The sequence below is a fragment of the Sylvia atricapilla genome, chromosome 13, assembly GCF_009819655.1.
Source record: "Sylvia atricapilla isolate bSylAtr1 chromosome 13, bSylAtr1.pri, whole genome shotgun sequence".
NCBI lineage: Eukaryota > Metazoa > Chordata > Aves > Passeriformes > Sylviidae > Sylvia > Sylvia atricapilla.
Genome location: NC_089152.1, coordinates 13,841,522 through 13,858,745, shown reverse-complemented (window position 1 = coordinate 13,858,745; position 17,224 = coordinate 13,841,522). Strand labels below are relative to the sequence as shown.

Sequence of the window (17,224 nt, the reverse complement as noted above, 5' to 3'; positions counted from 1 at the left end):
TAAACATTTACACAGTGTTATTTATGCAGGCCTGTACATTATTTTCCTCTACTCTTTTATTACCAGCCTCAGTCCTCTTTTTGCTGCCTAATACTGAACAAACAGCATATAGTCACAGTAGCTCCTTGCTCTAAGCTCCTGGTATTTTCTTTTCACAGCGCAATTACAGTGCAATTCCCTCCTAAAAGATACCAAGCACTACAAACAATTTATTTGCCTTCACAACTACACTAATATGCTCAAGCCAGTGCAAACAAGTGATGCAATGCAAGCTGTTCCTCCCAAGGGTGGAGAGCACTCCCCAACCAGACTCTCAACTTGTTTCTTCCCAAGGAGAATAACTTGCAAGGTCACTTCTGAACCCTTTCTTCCCATGGGGTGGCCACAGTCCACCCAGCAGAGCTAAGGGAAAAGAACATTAACTTTTGAACTATTCCTTGCTCATATACAGTGTACATGAACTAGCAAACAGCAATACATAACACTAGTTAATTGCAGCTTCACTTGCAAGGATCGAAAGATTCTCCTAAATAACCTGAAAGGGCCCATCACTATTAACAAATTCCAGTGACTTTATTCAGAAGCTCAAATGAGATGGAAACATTTAAGCCTGGTAAAAATTTCAAATGCACAAGCCTCAATTATATTCTTAATGTTTCTATAACAGCTGCTGGTGATTTCCATACAAATCTATAATTCAGAAAATGTTTTAACTAAAAGAAAAGCAACACAATCTAAATAGACATCTTCATACTGTTTGCTGTTTAAAGCTCTGTGGAAATAGATAACACTAAAATATATTATTTAGTGTAACAAAGGAATTGATGGGATCAGTACTATAACAATTCTTTAGTTATTAGTCAGGCTTCTTTATATGACTATTGTTTGATCACTTAAAATATAAATTTGTTATTCTGATGAATATAAACGGCATTTTTATTATGATTTTACTCTTTAGGCAGCCCAAATATGTACCTCTGAACTGGCCCCCACTGGCACCTGGACTTCCGGCAGTTTTTCAAATATATAACTAGACATGAGCAGAAAAACATATAAAAGAAGACATAAATTCAGATGCATTACGAAATATTTGGACTTTTGCAAAATATTGAACATCTCTGAACTCTCACCAAGGCTTAATACCCAAGTACACCTGTCATCCTGTTCATTCCCCTGCTTCATTCCCATTCAGAATGTTCTTCATAGTTCAGTGCACCAGAGAATTTTTTCTGGTCATGACAGCCTCAATTCAGCTGACTCTGCTTAGAAATGTCTTCTTGTGGCAGCCCAACCCATCCTCCACACCAAAGAATGGTGACAAGCAGACAGACTTCTTAAAGGCCAGACCAATTTTTCAATCTTTTCAGACTTTACTAGCCCATAACATAGAAAAGAACACTTCAATATCAGCCCTTTGCAATTCAATCGATATTCTTACCTAACAAGCAAAAGAACCTCAAAAAACTTACCATCTTTTGCCGGAAATGTGTACACATACATCTAAGAAACAAAAAAAAATCTAAACCAGAACCTATCACTGCACATGGGAATGGACATGAGAACACACACAACAGATGCTTGTTACTCTGCACTACCAGGAGGTCCTCAGACTGTGCATGGGGGAGACAGTCTGCAGGGAGACTCTCATACCACCTACCAAACACTGCCGCTGTGATTTTCTAGCTTCTTACAAGCACATAAACAGCTTCGGGAGTGTTACAAAGGGCCATGCTCGGGCCAGTTTGGACTGGATTGGACTGAAATTGTGCATCTACTACATGCAATAAATAAAAGTTTTCTTGCACAGGGTAATAGGACCTATTCAAAATGTTGTCTTCATGCCCATAGCATTCCATAGCATCTAAAAGAATCATGAAGCAAAGATTTGACCTTCCAGTAGGTAACATCTGTTGTCCCAGTGATGTGTTCCTCAACAAATATGTGCATAACACTAAAGATAACATGTGACATCGGTAAAGAAAAACAAAGCAAAACAAAACAAACATGGGAGGGAGAAAAGACAAGAAAAGACATCACATTTTTCTGAGCAGGGCAGAACAAATGTTTGACTGAGAAGTTTCATGTCCGGCTGGGAGAAGGCCAAGACTAATTTAACCTTTGGTCAAATGGTTGGGAGTTTGCTAGTTTCCTTTTTCCTCTTACATCACTCCCAGAGATTTCGACAAAAATAATATGGCCCCGATTACATGACATTACAGGCTCTCATAATGCACTGGGGAGGATAGTGTTGAAACCCCTTAGAGACAAATTAATCCCAGCAAAGCAACAGCTGTAAGATTGCTATAAAGGGGGAAAACAACTACAATGTTTGCATTATGTACTTACATTATTTCAATTTCACTTATTAAGGGGATTAGATTATTGGACTTTTTAATAGGTCTAACAGCTTTGTATCATCATGAAAGTATCGGCTGTCAGGTTGCATATAGTTGCCATTAAGGCATTTAACCACTCAGTACATTGCTTTAAAAAGTAGACCCAGGTATAAGATGATTTCTCGTGCTTTCAGAAATCATATGCAGTCAGAGAACACGTGTTCCACCGGGTTTTTTTGAATATGCTGGAACGATCACCACTGCTGTCACTGTGTGCCTCCTGGAGCCCCAGTGGGTGCTCAGGTGTCAGGCACCTGCTCAGCCCCGGGACGCTGCTGCAGCCGGGGCGCTTCCAAATCAAGAATTCCCCAGCGGAAGCAAACACGACCCTCCTGTCCTGCTCTCCAGTTACTCTATACACACCCTCCTTTTCTTGTACTCTTAAACGTGTTAGCAAACACCTGCTGTTCTCACCTGCTATAAAACCACTCTGGTTGTAGCCCACATACTTATTTTGGAAGAAGACAAACTGACCTAAAGGCAGATTCCAGCTCCCTCTCTGTAGCCAGCCCACAAACCCCTCCCAGCTTTCGGGGCTGCCACTGAGGTGCTGCCGGACAAAGATCAGCCACCTGCACCCAGCCTGGCAGAATCTCTGTCACGGCAGCCACCACGAGGCCACATGTGCTCCAGGCCAGCTAACGGGCCTGGAAAGCTGCAAAGTGACTGTTTCAGGTGGGCCAGACTGCCCAGGCTGTGCTACCGCCGGCTGTGTTCCTCGCCACCCACACCTCCTGCCCTCACAGCACTGCCTCACGCGTGAGCCCCGCCACCACGGCACTGCGGGCAGGGCCGAGCCCCGGCACAGGCAGGACACACGACTAGCCATGAGCAGGGTCACCTGCGCCAGGTCGGGACACAGCACATGAAGAGAAGCTCTGCAAAGCCAAGCTGGCCGGACGATGGCCACAGGGACACGGCCGGGCACCGCTCCTCGTCCCCAGGCCCACAGGGACACGGCCGGGCACCGCTCCTCGTCCCCAGGCCCACAGGGGTAGGCGGTGGACTGGCACTGTGGGCTCAGCGCTCCCAGCCTCACGGACAGCCGCACCATGAGCCCTCACCCGTCCTTGAGTCCTCACCCGGCCCTGTGCCCTCACCCGTCCCTGTGTCCTCACTGATCCTGTGCCCTCACCTGTCCCTGTGTCCTCACTGATCCTGTGCCCTCACTGATCTCTGTGCCCTCACCCGTCCCTGTGTCCTCACTGATCTCTGTGCCCTCACCCGTCCCTGTGCCCTCTCCCGGCCCTGTGCCCTCACTGATCCTGTGCCCTCACCCATCTCTGTGCCCTCACCCGGCCCTGTGCCCTCACTGATCCTGTGCCCTCACCCATCTCTGTGCCCTCACCCGGCCCTGTGCCCTCACTGATCTCTGTACCCTCACCCATCCCTGTGCCCTCACCGATCCTGTGCCCTCACCTGTCCCTGTGCCCTCACTGCTGTAGCAAAAGCCCTGTGTAGCCCTGCCCTCCTTTCCCGGCCTGCACAGCAGCTCTGCCCAAGCAGCTGAACGGTGCCCTTGTGGGAAAGACTTCAACGAAATCCATTGCTTTTTTGAGATAAAGCAGCCAAAACTACCTCCCTCGGTTTATAGCAGCCGGTAGAAAGCTGTGCAGTAAGCGAGAAGTGCAGAGACCTCTGCATGTGTTATGATGAGAAAGGAAGACGATTTTTTTCCAAACTGAGAAAATATGCTCATATGGAACAGTATTTTTAGGTGTTTTGTGTTGCTACTTTGAGAACAGGTTTTATCTTCCTTTGCTTAGTTTGGATTGCACGTCTGCCTTCCAGTTTGGAGGAGTAAAGAGAGTTGGTCATGGTAACTGTGAAATATGACACTACATGCATTTTTAAGAGCTGGTTTTATATATGGTAAGGTTAATTTCATCAGACTAAATTGTGACTGCAGTTTATTAGTGCTTTGTTTAATAAATTGCAGCTAATAATGTCATGAATATAACAACTAGTTCATAACATCACAGATATTGCTGTGAAACTTAGCACATATTGCAACTTAATTTCATCAAAAGCATAAAGCAGTTTCATTAAAATTTGCATCACTTTTGAATAAACACCATTTATTTAAAATTGGGGTTTTTATCAGGTAAGACAAGATATGACTAAATATGCTGTTATGTTTACCCATATATACTTCATGAAAACATATGGATCTCATGGCAGATTTTAGGAATATACTACCAGAACTGTACCTTGATAAAAGCTGTATCACTGTACTGGAAGTAACCCACAGGGGTTTAAATATGTAAAAATCTACAAGGGCTTAAAAAACATACTGTCTTACAGAAATTTTAACATAATAAAATAAAATGTGGAAACTTGAGAAGAAGTAATTAATAAAAGCAGCGAAAGCTTGCACACTGTGTTAAAAGCTCAACACTACCCCCAAACTTAAAAGCTGTGAAGGCATATGCCTCTGGTGTGCAGGCTGCACTTCAGGCTGGGGCTGGGCTGCTGCCCATCTGAGGGCTGCTAAGGTGGGCCAGAGACCAGAGTTTTCCCTGATAGCTCAGGCAGGTTCCTAAACCCTGCAGCTGAGAGACTATTGCTTGCTGCTGTATAATTCCCAATCTGTTCACAAAGTCACAGCACTGGTCTGCTGTGAAATCAGAAAGACGGAGGGGCTTCCAGGCCACAAACCCTGCCACGTGTGTAGTGAACACGCAGCTGCCTGCTGTGCCTTGCTGAGGACAGGGCTCCAGCAGTCAGATCTGCCCAGGGACCACTGCTGTGGCCTGGCTGGCAGGGCCTTCCTGTATTTCATGAGGGCAGAAAGGGCCTGTTGGGGTGACATGTTTACAGGAGGTCTTACAGATAAGAAATTACCTGTGTTCTTGTGGAGAGCAGAGCCGACACTTAGGAGATGCGAAGTATGTCTCAAAGACAAGGGTCTCCACTGCTATGCAAGGCATGCTTTGATGTTATTCCTCTGAATGATCTTTCAAGATCTACTGAATTGGAAAGGCATCTCTGCATAAGGTGGAAGAAACAATCAGGTCTGTTAAGTAACAAGGCCGTAACACAGCACTTTCCTTGAAATGCAATTGTTCTGCATACATGCAAAAGATACACAAGTCTGCTGGGAAATGAACAAGGTCTTTCAAGGATCATTCCAAACCTGGAAATCAAGAATGTTCTTACTTCATGAACACCTTATTAACTGTATACATTTCATCTATTTCCTACAGAAAGTTTACACTCTAAGGTGTATGGCCTGTCCAGAAAATAAAAAAAAAGGGGGGGGGGGGGGGGGGGGAGGGGGGAGGAGAGAGTGGCAAAAACATAAATATGAGCAACCTATGCCTTGCAGAGTTATTTTTCAGTCCTGCATTATATGAGAACTGTAATCTCAAGCAGAGACTAAGTGCACCAAGTAAACGGGGAAAAGCCTACTTAAGTTTAGCCCAAGGTGCAATGACTACAGCTTTTTTTGACCTGCAATTGACTCTACAATCTTGCCACTGTGAAAGGCCTGATCCTGGCTATCCTCCACCATCTAAAGACATAAGTGCCATTTGATCACCTTTGCTCTGGCATTGCAAGTAAAGAGGCTGGATGTCTAAGAAAAGGAATAAGATAAAGAAACCTAGGATGGTAGCGAGCAGACTACTAAAATAACCTGCAGCATAAAAAACAGTCTACATGAATGTCAACCCATATTAATAGTGCTTTGAAAATTCACTGTTTTCAAACAGAACACTAGGATGTGCAACACTGGTCACCCATTAGCATGCAAAAGTAATTACTTGAAGAAAAACAGGGATCGGTAATCCATGGAGTCAGCATGTAGGTGAATACCTTGTAAGAGGCCTAGTGTAGGGCTGAGAGCTCAGGGTTACAATAGCTGTAAAGAGGTATCCATGGAAAGCAGCAGCTTTTTCAGCCACACAAGGAATGGCCATACTACCCAACAGCCAGCCCATGTGGAAATCAACAGGAAATGGGAAGTGCTGCTTTGCCAGAAGAAAGTTACTGCCATTAGCTCTGATCTACTTGCATCCTTCACCTCTAACTGTAGAATATCCAGTTTGGACAGCAGAATAACAAACTGGCCACTCACAAAATGCTGCTTAACCCCATAGTGTAACACATTGTTAAGCCAGTTCCATGACCTAGTTGAGCAATTATAGTAAAGTTGTTTGTTAAAAATATTGGGACCATACACTTCTAATAATTATATGATGAAAATATTAGGGCTTTGTAGAGGATAGTCTGGTAAGGGCAAACTAATCAACATAGTATATTTAGAGGCGTGATGAGATTAGAGTTTGTGGCACTGACATATTTCAGCCTTATTAATGATTAGAGTATGGACAAAAAATACTTTTCCACGACTCACTAATCACAGTCTGTTGGGTGAAGGTAGGGGGAGATAGCTGAGGTTGCTGTCCTGAGTTTCTGCATTAAAAACCTTGGTATGATCCAGCTTTTAATAGACTATTATAACATATTAAAAAGAACAGTTTTAAAAATCAGTATGCAGTCTCACTGTGTATAAATATAGACATATATGCATATAACTGAAAGATATATTTTTCCTTAACTTCTGAATATGAGAGCCATGCTGGTAGACAGACTTCTCAAATATCTTCCATTTCATGGTACACTTTTATGGTGGGAAGTTATTGACATCAGAAAGGAAGAATAATGAAACTGAGGTCACAGAGTTATTTACACTGGCGGGTGGATCCCACAGCATTCCTGTATGATTCGATTGTTTTGATGACCCTCTTTTTGGGATTCTGTCACACATTACATCTGATATTTGGATCTTGGTAACTTGAAAGGGACACTGAGAGGTCTATTTGGTTTCTGTTACCAGTTAAGTTAACACAAGGTTAAAAAGTCTGTCCCTGTTCAAGCCAGTGGCATAATTCCCAATGACTTCAGGAAGTTTCCAAAAGCCCTGTCCCAAAGTACTAACAAGCCAAACAGAAGGAGCCATAGAGATACCAAGCTGAGCAAGGGACTTCTAAGAACACCTAGGGAATATCCAGAGAAATCTGAATAAATTATTGAGGAGGGAAAGGAGAAAAAATGTCAGCACTATGCAAGTGTCTTTAAAGGGCAAACTTTACTTTAAATCTTGCTGTCAAAAGGGAAACGTGGGAATTATTGCCTTAAAGGCTTTTATTTAGGGTTAGGAATTGACAAACCACTGCTGCAAAAAGCAATAAGAGAATTAGAGCACAAAAAGCCATATTTAAATCATAAGCAGAAATCTCCTCAGACTTGAGATGAGCCTACCTTTTGTTTTCAGACCACTACTGTAAAGCTGTTAACCTTCACAGATACTGTACCACAGTCTGCCCAGCAGGAATTAAAAACCTAGGCCACAGTGATTGCAAAAACCAGAGTATCAACACATTAGCAACAAGGATGTGTACGTATGGCTGTGAATAACACAGCTCTGATCCTGGTGCAGAAGCCTGGGGCTTCATTACATTTAATTACTTCCGGCTTTAAATCAAGGCCTGCTTCAAAATGAGGGTGGCTGCTATTAAACTAAATTACTTTCCCCTCAAGCTTGTGTGGAAAAGTACAGTACCAAAGGAAGACAGCTTCTATTAAAAAATGTATGGTAAAGCTGCTGCTGCCAGTCTAGAGATGGTTTGTCACTGGGAGCAGCTCATAAATGAAGCTTTATATGGTACCTGTCTTCGATATTTTATATGGGAGAAATGTTTGTATTTGGTTCAGTTCCTTTCTGCCTGATTAATTTTGCAGCTCCTTGTGCTGCTCTGAACTGCAACATGGCAACTGTTCCTAATACAGAAGTCACACATCAGCACACAGATCCTTCTTCCTGTGGGCTTCCCCTCTCCAGGGTGGATATAGGGAGTGCCAGTACAACACTCAGCAACACGAGACTTCCCAGAAACAGTGCTCTGAGATGCAGGCAGGTTTGGATGACCATGTGTTTGAGCATGTATTTTAAACATAAACACATTAAGTGACAGAAGAAACCTTCTCCCACAAAGGTCACAACACTTATATCCTGGACCTACCCAGATGACAGGCCCAATGAATACTGGTTAAAAAACCAGTACAAAACCAGCAAGAGCCCTTGAAAATAATCTGCTGTGGATACACCAGATTCCTAGCAGACAAGCTGAAATTAAAATGAGGGATGGGTTACTCAAATCAAACCAAATACAAACTTAATGAGAATTTGCCCAAATCTTCTGACAGATTTTTTTAATCCCTGTTGTGTTTTGGCTCTCACTCATATTCAGCATCTGCTCTCTATCCTTGATCACTATCCGAATATTTGTTCCATGCACTTAATTTCATTCTCTTTCATTTTACAGCCTGCCTGGTTCATTTGTTCATTCTTTGATTTGCCCTCACATTTTCTCAGCTTTTAATCTCTTTCTGTTTTTTTTTTCCTGTCTCCTGACTTTATTGTCTCTCTCTCTCTCTCTTTTTTTGCCTTAGCCTATACAGCCCTAAATTTCTCTTCCCTATTTCCCTGTTGCCTTCCTGTCACCATTTGTTTTCTATCACCCTGCTTTTCTGCTGGTTGATGTTGGAAATATTTCAGGAATTTGTAATTCTCAGTGCCATGAGAACCGTTATCTTTGCATTTTCACTGGTGAAAGTGCTCTCAGCATGGTGAAGATGATGAGGATGATGACGGAGCGGGCCTGGGACAGAGAGGCTTCAGATGGACTCTTCCCTGAGCCCACTTTGCTTCCAAAGTGGTACGCTCCAGTGTGGAATGTGCGAGAGGAAGCCGGGTCCGTGGGGAGTGCGCAGGCTGGGGGCAGGGAATGTGTATTGAGAAACCTCAAATTCCACACAACAGAAATGAGTACAGGAGAAACTGAAATAAAAGAGAGAAGCAAGATGAGGGACCAGCTGGAGAAGGGCTGCGGGGGAAGTGCAGGAAAAAAAATACACCCACCACCGCCACACCCTAGCCTTCAAGTTTTTCTTTCATGCAGGTGCAGATGAGCAGCAGCACCAGCCCTTCCTAATATTCACTTGCTCTGAGTAGTAATACTAAGAAAGACTCAGACCCAAATCTACCCATTATTTATTTCCCTGAGCAGGGTCAGAGGTCACCTTTAAAATAACAACTGCAAACAAAAGGCAATTACATGGAATAAAAAATGATCAGTGACTGAAAAAGCTAGCCAGTGCACTGAGTGTGGTGACTTGTCACTGGAATATGACAATATGCCAACTCAAAGTCACCACAGAGAGAAAAATAAATAAACGGATAAGTGGCTGTATTCTAATACCTAGAGATGCCTCAGGAAAGGACCATCAAAGGTTAACCAACCTGCTTTGTTATTGTTTCTGCTGCGCCTGCTATTGTTATTTGTATTCTGGTATCACCAAGAGACCTCAACCAAGATCAAGGCTGTTGCTTTAGACACAAGATAAATATGCACAGGAAGAGAAAGTTCCTGTTTTAAAAACCTAAAGCTTAATGGATGAGATGAGCAAGTTGAGGAAAAACAGAGATAATGAGAAGTGAAATGACTCAAACTGAGTCACGGCAGATCAGTCTGAGAGCCCTATCCTATCTCAGAATTGCAAGGAGTTGAATAGGAAGATATTTGGAATATAGTGTATTACGATTATTGTTTAGACATGTAAGAATTCAATGGGCTCTTCTCTCCTTAGTGATGGAAGCCTCCTCTGTATGTGGAGATAAAAGTTAGTTCATGTTTGCTGTTTGCTGAGTTGTTCCTTCATATGCCCACCATAATGTCTTGCCATGAAAAACATACATAGCACTCACTACCATTTACATGTTGTGTGCATGGTGATGAGGATATGTTCAGCTAATATAAAAAATCTTTGTCTTGCCCAGCTCTCTTCCTTCTTCCCTTCAGTTTCGGTGCTGGCTTTAGTTAAGCTTGCACAGTTTCAAGAGCTGCCAAAATTGTCATGCTGTTACAGAACAGGTGACCTCAATCAGTAGTAGGACTTAAGAGCTCCTTGGACTCTGTGGTCATCTCTGCTTCAAGTTCACATTCTCCAAATATTACTGCAAAGAGTTTGCTAAAACATTCCCCTCTGCATTTCAGCTCTAGCTGAAAACCAAATATTAAAGCTAGTAGGTGATAAATGGAAGCCACATCTCCACAATGCATTGTGCCAAACAGGAGCATAATGCTCAAAACCAGGGTTTCAAAATCTTCAAAAACATTTTGCTACAACCTGCTGATCCAAGATAGTGCAGAGATGTCCCTAAGTGTCAATTACAGACATACCAGGATGGGGCTCTTAAAAGAAGTACTGCCTATCATTCACCATCATCCATGTTTTTCAAAACCTCAGACTTTAAAAAAATGTAGAATAAACTCAGGACTAGTCCTGTAACAGCAGCTACTCCCAAGACTTCAGGATGGATGCCGAGTGGCTGTTAATGTTGCAAGACACTCATACAATAATGAACCATAAAGTTTGTTCACACTGGATCAACAGGGCACAGTGGTACCATGTTTGAGAGATACCTGTGCACTAAACTCACAGGTGCTGAAAAGACTTTCAGCATGGGTCACTACTATCAAAGAAAAAAAAATCTCTTCTGAATAATAGAGAAGAGTAAGCAAGCTAATATTTGTAGGAATACCTTTCCCTACTAAAAACACTTTTCCCTCCCAAGATCAGAATGAAGAACTCCTGAGCTGACCATCTGCCAGTGCTAGTCACAGTGTCTTCCAAGCACCACAGAAGCTCCAAGAAGACTTGTGACTATGGCAGAGAACATATTATTCTTTTGTCCTCATGATTTCCCCTGAAATCCTATTAACTGGTTAGCAATGACTGGCAGTTACTGCAGCACTGACTTGACTCCCATCCTCAAAGTGTAAACCAAAGTAGCATGTTTATCAAAAGCTGTTGAATGGTTTAAGATGGCCAACTAGAAATGAAACTATAAATTACAAAACACTGACATGGAGAATGAGGAGAGTTTTCCAAAATCCTGTGAGAAACAGGTGAGGGGAGGTACTTCACGAAGTGTGCCTCTCTCAGAATAGCATATTCCTGAGGACCTATTTAAAAACTGTTTGGGTCCAGGATATAAAGATCAAAAACCAAGAATACTCAGCAGCGATCAGCTGAGAAAACAATTAGGACAATAGAGTAGATTAAACATTGTGGCCTATTTAAAGCACTTAGAGGTGGTCCTTTATTCTCAGTAGTCCTCAGGCCTGTCAGCATAAAATCCCTAAAAGAGAATGATCAAATTCAATGTACTTAATAAGGAGGTCCTGTTCCAAATACTTTAACTTCATTTGTGACCATTAAGCACTAGTGGTCTCAGAACACAAAAGATAGAAGGGGAAAGTCAGAAAAGGACTCAGATATGAATCAAAATATGTCTGACCATAAAAATACTTAATCATTACTTTCTAAGCTTTTGAAAAAGTGCTGAAAATACCAGACTTGAACTGCTACCTCATATGGTGTTCAAAATAAGATATAGTTAAGCAGATGTGGCCACACCAGACAAGTAAAAACTTACAGAAAATTATCTCTGGTTTCTTGTGGCTCACAACCTGAAGAGAAGCCAACCATGTCATGCTCTTGCAACAAAATGTAAACACAAGAGGACAGAAACAGAAGCACAAGCAGGAAGACAGAGTACAGTTGTAAGTTGGAGATGCTGAAGTTAAAATAAAGAGGCTGACCAAGCATTCTGACAGCATGTTTGCTAAAAGATCCAATGAGCTGGAGGTATGCAACCTCATGAAAACACTCTAGAAACTGATGGAGTGTGGGCAGGTTTGGATATAACAGTAACAACCTCTGAACATGTAAAAGGCCATACAAAAAGGACAGGAAGAGTCTGACCCTCATAAATTTAAACTGTGGCAGTGAAAGTTCAGATTAAGCACTAGGGAAAGCATTTTTAGTGTTAATTATTATACTGGATTAGCTCACCAGAAAAGCTGTGGTGTCTTCATCACTGGACCCCTTTAAGAATAGTTAAACACTTATTTGGGATGACTGATGTAACTGCATTGCTTCTTGGGGCAAGGAGAGAGACTGGATGTTTGCTCAGCATAATGGTTTTTCACATTTTTCATTGCAATTGGTCACCTGGAATAGAAGTCACTTCTCTGGATAGGGAACATCACCAGACTTCTGGTAATGCTCATAATTCAAATGCCCCAGTTGCCAGACATTCATGTAAGAGAATGGGTTTGGCAGACCGAAAAAGAGAAGCTATCAACATGTATGAATGGTAATCTGGAGTCTAAAAACCAGAAAATCAATTCAGCTGTGAAGGACAGAATGCATTTGGGAGTGTCCTCAAATCACTTCCCATATTGAGAAATCACAGCCATAATTTTCTGTGCAACTGCCACAGTTTTCTAATACTGAGGTCACTTTCACATTACCTCAGGTACTCTCTCTTTTCAGCTAATACAAAATTATGCTTGATTTTTCTGTGGAGAAGAGAGGGTGAGGGCTCTCCCTAGAAGGTTTATAGGCAAAAACAAGAAAAAGAGGTTGACATTTTAAACTAACGCTCTTGATTTCCTCTAGTGTTATCTTCCATGTTCAACATGTCAATCTGTTTGACTTTTGTACAGAAATACAGTCAGACCTGCGCATATTGCATTTCACAAAAGTTTTTGGTCGGTTTTTGGTTTTTGGGTTGTTTTTTTTTTGAAACATCTGTTTGGAAGTGTTAAGGTTCTGCTGAAAAACCTCACACAGATGTGGGCAGCATGCCATATTCTGAACAACAATAGAATCTCCAAGCATCCTCCCAGGACATGCTTAAATAAAATTCCCAAAGAAGAATGAAATCAAAGATTTTTAACCCAAAATTTCTTCTGCTAAGCTGCACATGGTGCCATATTGGAGCACTTGCAAGGAAGACCAAGTCAGCTGCCATTTTCTGGCAGTGCCATGCATTGCAATATTGCATTGAGGCCCATTTACATGGCCCCACATTATGCTTTCCACTACCCCACGTCTACTGTACCCTAGCACATTAGTCAAAGGAGAAGAAAATAGCAAAGAAAGCACCACGGAACTCAGAGCAATTAAGGATTTTTTTATTTCTTCCCCTTTGTCATTACTGTATCCTGTATGTGCTAAATATCTCCCAAGATCCTCCACCCAAACTTAGTGCTCTTAATTCACCCATCTTTCCAACACTTCTCTTGGGATTCTCATCCTGCTGTTTCTTTCAAATTTCATTTTCTTTTCTTTTTTACTCTCCTGCTTTCTTTACTTTCCCCCTCTATTTTTCACAGTCCCTCTCACCCCTGCAAGAAAGAAAAAAAAAAAAAAAAAAAAAAAAAAGAAGAAAAAGAAAAAGAAAGGAATGAAATGAACTGCATTTTAACAATCAGAATAACAGTGAAACAATGCTCTTGAGATCCCATCTGTTGCCAACACATCTCCCAAGACAGCAAATGATGGGCATTCCTTGCTAAATAAAGAGAATTTCCCACACCCATTAAAGATCTACACAGCAAAGACTGTTGCTTAAGTATTTACTTTTTATGGCATACAAGAAAACTACCTGGAATTGTAAATACCAATGACATATTGTTCACATCTCTACCAAACATGTGGTCAGTGGCCATATGGATAACTTCTGGGTGTGAAATGTCCTTTCTCTTTTTTACAGTGCTGCAATATCTTTGTGCCAGAAGCTTTTTTTAAAAGTTAATTGCATAATTCTGCCTCTGGTGAATGAAGTTAAGTTCTATTTACAAACAAAACTCACATCCCTTCCTACCCCAAAAATCGACCAAAGCAAACTGACTCAGTTCCTACATCCTACCTAATAAAGAGCTTTTTTTTCCCTTTTTCTTTCTTTTTTTTTTTTTTTTTTAATTCATTAAAGTTTTCTCTGATTAGGATTTCACAAATCTTGATCCAACACAGAAACATTTATGCACACCATTTTTATAATCCATCTAATTCACAAGGAATAGCAATTATTTAATTATGATTGCACTGGATTTATAAAGTGGACTTATCAAAAACAAAACTGGTTCAACACTTCTCAAAGTTAGACAGTTTACTAAGGCCTTAAATGGGAGCATAGTAAAGCTACAGATGAGCATGTTTAAAGTGTCATTTCTCATTAACTTGATAATGAACTTCTTCATTAAAAAAGGAAAGTGACAGACTCTTTAAGAGATATTGTGTGAGTTCTTCAGAATTTTCTTGGGAGTTGCCTTGACATCCCTACTGTTTCAGCTTTAGGTCTGCACTCTAAAGAAATGCGATTTCCATATGGTTAAGCAAATGTTTCTCACCAGCATATCTCCAAACCCAAGTTATTTTGTATCTCCTTTTTCATTAGAGTTGTATCCCAGATGGTGCTTCACAACAATAGGTGTTACTGTGAAAATACTGAGGCTTCAGAAATGTAAAATCACTAGAGAAAATCTGAGGCAAGGATAGGAAAAAAATGCTGCAAATTGATATCACTTTATTCACATGAGTGCTGAAAGACTTTTTTAAAATGGGTGGAAATCCATGATCTAGAGAAATTAAGGAAAAGGCAAATATGGAAGAGTGTAAGAGCAGGTAACAAGCCTCTATTAGTTGAAGAGATGAAAGGAGAGAAAGATGAACTCAAGCAATTTTAAAATCAAGCAAGGATGTTTTTGAAGCAGCCTGGGAGTTGAGTGGGGAACCATTTGAATAGTTTGAGGACATGGATGGTTTGGTTATGATCTCTTGCATATGAAAGAACACAGACAGCACTGCTCAGTATAAGCTAGAACCTGGAGGGGGAGCAGCATGGAATGCCACAAAGAAAGAAACTGCTTTAGGAAAGGTGGAGAGACAAAACCAACCACAAAGAGGATTATGGCTAAGGCAAATCCAAAGCATGACATACATGTTTGGTGCTTTAGAAGTATGATTGATGTGATGAGGAGGAATTATTCAAGCATAATTCTTGGTAGGTAGGGGATGTAATCAAAAGATCTGAGCAGAAAAGGGAGGCAGATGATATGAAGTCATGTTAAGGAATTTGCTCTGCTTTTGCAAGATATTTAGCAGAAGATATTAGCCAAAAGATATTAAGTGAAGGCTCTGAACATATTTACAGTTGAACCTGACAAGGATGAAAACAATGACAGTGTAAGACACAGTTCATAGCAAGGATAGCATCTTTTATTATATTTAAATGATGTAGATATTATTGATGTAATTGAAAAATAAAGTATGTCAAACAGAGATTTTCCTTTTCTCATTCCATACAAATACAACACAAACCATTTTTTGCAATAACTAAAGTTAAGATATCTGAGAAAATAGTGGAAAAGACAGAGACCTAGATTACATAAAGGTCCATACCTTAGCAAAAAGCATTGCCATTATATACAGAAGGCAAGACAGCTGTCTGGATAATGTACATAAAACCTTGGAAGGAGGAAGACAGCTGAAATATGTTCAGAGGGGTGAACATATTTGAAGGCAGAATATATGCACTGCCATTATCTTCCATACAACAAAATCCTTTGTTGAAAATTCTGGATGATAAAAAGATCTGTGCCAAACTATAATGTATTTCTCCTGCTGAGTACAAACATCTCTGAAAGCTCAAGGTTTGATCCTTGTATCCAGAAAACGCTATTTCAAAAAATGTTCTCTCTCTGCAGTGATTCAACATCACAGATAGAATATTGCTGAATTGATCATCTGCTGTGATAAACTATTTTGGAAATACAGTCTTTCAGGAAGTAATATAAAACCTAGCTTCTGCCTACACATAATATGCTGGGTTTAGTAATCCATTACTCAGCAAGCGCACAAACTGCTTGTGTCTCCTCTATGTGTTAAAATAACCATAGCCAGAAGTAAAAAGTCTGAATTTCCTCATACAAGGAGGAAACAGGGAAAACGTGTCAGGAGGAAATGGTCACACCTGTTTAGCAATGCCTGACTGATAAAATGGTGTGAACACATTTGTAAATGACCTAAAATGCCTCAAGGATTACACATTGTTGTTACATTTATGCTTCCTTGTCTATTCTGGCAAAGTAACAGTCTCTCACATTTCTAGAATACTGCCATAAAGATGCAGGAAGCACATGCATCAGGTACAGCTTCATATTCTTTCCCAGTTGGAATTTGTTAAATCACTTCTGCGTTTTCCCTTCTCCATTCCATGTCCCCTTTCCCTTATTCATCTTGAAGTCTGTTTCCTTATCTGGCCACGGCTGTGTAATGGATTTATACCACACTGCACATGCAAACACTCACTCTCATGTTCAAATCAAGGCCAGTGGCATTTTCCTACAGTTTGTTGGGTGGGAAGAGTAGGAATATATTCTATAAACAATTCTGAAGGATTATAAATAGTGTCTGCTCCTGTCTGTGTGACAGATCTCAAGTCAGCAAGAACCAGTTAGCCTTATGCTTTCCATCTCTTCTTTCACTGTGAGATAAAGAAATCCCAACCAATTTGCTACTTGAAAAGAGGAAAGGATGTAAGGAGCACAATTCTCTCCCAGATGATGAGGGCTGAATTCACAGCTTTTACTCTTTAGCATCATTAATACACCTCAATTATGTTTGATGATGATGAAGATATAATTACTATAAAGATCCATTATGTTTTATTGATGTTAATTGTATGTTGATTATAAATGGGACAGGATGTATTTACATGAGCTTCAATATTCTAGGAAGGTTGTGAAATCAGAGTCCAATCCTGCACCAAGAATAAAACCTGCACCTTCTATAATTGTAATAGTATCCAGATGTTCCTCTGTAACATGAATGCAGGTGGTGAAAGCAGTAAACTGGTATGGAGCAGATGTGCTCTTAGCACAGGTGGGACTTGCTCCCAGTGCTACAGT

At 41.0% G+C, this 17,224-nt stretch overlaps 1 long non-coding RNA gene across 1 annotated transcript in view; it reads right to left on the bottom strand.

Moving 5' to 3' along the window:
• The window catches only part of LOC136367104 (uncharacterized), a 37,363-nt gene extending 31,983 nt beyond the window's left edge, over positions 1–5,380 (bottom strand). The window contains exon 1 of the long non-coding RNA XR_010744639.1: positions 5,241–5,380. This is a non-coding gene — a long non-coding RNA (uncharacterized lncRNA). The remainder of the gene's footprint in view (positions 1–5,240) is intronic.
• Between the last annotated feature and the right edge of the window lie 11,844 nt (positions 5,381–17,224).